We start from the raw sequence: 2475 nt of genomic DNA, 5'->3' as shown, positions 1-2475 counted from the left end.
AAATACTCTATGGTGTCACTTATTTGTGGAATCTAGACCAAAACAAAATAGAGCACAACACAACTTAAACTCAGAAACAGAACAGAATGGTGGCTATCAGAGGTTGAATTTGGGGGTTGAAAGAAATGAGGAGATGTTGGTCAAAGGCTACAAACTCAGTTATAAGATGAATAAGTTCTGAAGATCTAATGTACTGCATGGTGACTATAGTTAATAATACTGCATTTTATTCTTGAAATTTGCTGAGTGTAGATCTTAAGTATTCTCAACACACACACACAAAGTAAATATGTTAATGAACTTGGTTATGGTAATCATTTCACAATATATATGTATATCAAATCATCATATTGTACACTTTAAATATATACAATTTTATTTATAAATTATATCTCAACAAAACTGGGAAAAATTTACTATTTCAAATTAATTTCTTTTATAGTAGGATATGATATACACCAGATTTAGTCACATATTTAGATATTATAGCTTCTAATTATTTTTCTTAAATTATATAGTTTCCTTATAAAAATCAATTTTTATAACTTGATTTCATATCAAAAAACTAATTATTATCTCATAAAATAACTGGTAAACTTGATGTTGAAAATTTACCTGATAAAATATATACTCTTTAAAGAATTTATTCATCAAGACACTGTAAACAAATTTTATCCAATTGTTATTTCTGTTTTCACATGTGCTTTATAGTAAAAAGACATAATAGTGTAATGTAGTCCAGTTTGATCTATATATTTGTTCAAGAATTTTGTTAAATATGAAAAGGAAGTTCATCTTAAGAAGTACTATAAATGGTACACATTATTCTATAGGGAGGAAATATCTCATTTAAGTCATATGCTTGCTTATTCTATATATAATTCAAAAATATGTTTGGCCAGCTCAAAATAATCCTGCTAAATTGCAAAGTAAAAGTGGAAATTGTAATAAAATAACAGAATGAGCAATTCTTGTTGCATAATATCAGTGGTAGATTATTGCACAATTTATTTAAATTTTTTGCTTTTTTTTTATGGTACCACATTTATAGTAATCCTTGCTTCTAGTTAATATTTATTTACCTAGAAAATGCTCTAATTTTCTTAAGCTTCATTAGGTTATAATTTATACAAATTATATGTTATTTTCTATATGTTTATGTAAATGGTATGACGGTATGTTTAAAATATTGTGAGCACTGTTTTGAAATTATTTTAAATAGTTGATAAGCTAGTTCTTTATAAAAGAACAAGTTGATGCAATTGAACTACGATTCACTCCATTTCATCTGTTTATACATTTTTATATGTATTAGGAAACCCATGTATAGAACATATCTATATACATATATGTGTATTTATATATGTATATAAATATATGTCAGTCTTCTAGCAAATCCTTATGACTCAACTCATTGTAGGTATCAACAATCATAACCACATACAGTTTTATTTATGCTCTTGTTATTTTGGGGAGGAGTAGATAGGTGAGAAAGTGAAATCATAGACTTTCAAAATTGAAACAAAATAGCTACTTTAATCAGGGGGGGCTGTGCTTAGTTAAGATGCAGACGCGCAAGCGGCGCCAACATGCTGGTGGCCCAGAGCTGGGTTTGTCGCAAAACCTACATGACTTCAAGAAGTCCTGTCTCTATCAAGAGCTGAAGCTGATAGGCGAGTATGGTCCCCGGAACAAACGTGAGGTCTGGAGGGTCAAATTTACTCTGGCCGAGATCCACAAGGCTGCCCGGGAGCTGCGGACGCTGGACGAGAAAGACCCACGGCGTCTGTTTGAAGGCAAAGCCCTGCTGCGGCGCTTTGCTGGATGAGGGCTGGATTACATCCTGGGCCTGAAGACTGAGGGTTTCTCGGAGAGGCGCCTGTGGATCCAGGTCTTCAAGCTGGGCTTGGCCAAGTCCACCCATCAGATCTGTCAGCACCACATCAGGATCTGCAAGCAGGTGGTGAACATCCCATCCTTCCTTGTCTGCCTGGACTCCCAGAAGCACATCGCAGACTTCTGGTCCCGCTATGGGGTGGGTGGCAGCCCAGGCCGTGGGAAGAACGCCAAGAAGGGTCATTGTGGGGCCAGAGCCGCAACGACGAGGAGGAAGATAAAGGCCACCATCACCTGACTGGTGGAGCATCTATTTTTCCAGTCAGAGAAAACAGATCACCATTGTGAAAAATAAATAAATAGCTACATTAAGTGAGTTAGTTTTCTCTTCAAAAATAATCACCATTGGTGACAGTGTACTTATGACATATTTAAAAAATTTTAGAGCACCTTTTCAAAATTGTTTTTAAGAGTAAAATTTATGAATGATAAAATAATTAGCTCATCGTTAGCCTTCATATATAATGAAAACGTAGTTGAAATTACATCCGTTTTTAGAGTCAAAACAGCGCTGTGGAATATTAGTCTAGTTGGTAACCTCGAATTCATATCAGTTTGAATGAAGAAAACTCCAAACAC

General features: G+C 34.3%; 1 pseudogene; it reads left to right on the top strand.

Moving 5' to 3' along the window:
• The first annotated feature begins 1589 nt into the window (after positions 1-1589).
• LOC105302330 lies at positions 1590-2184 on the top strand (annotated as a pseudogene).
• Positions 2185-2475: the final 291 nt, after the last annotated feature.

This window comes from Pteropus vampyrus, unplaced genomic scaffold (genome assembly GCF_000151845.1).
Source record: "Pteropus vampyrus isolate Shadow unplaced genomic scaffold, Pvam_2.0 Scaffold9, whole genome shotgun sequence".
In the NCBI taxonomy this organism is placed as follows: domain Eukaryota; kingdom Metazoa; phylum Chordata; class Mammalia; order Chiroptera; family Pteropodidae; genus Pteropus; species Pteropus vampyrus.
This window is presented reverse-complemented; position numbering and strand designations above follow the sequence as displayed.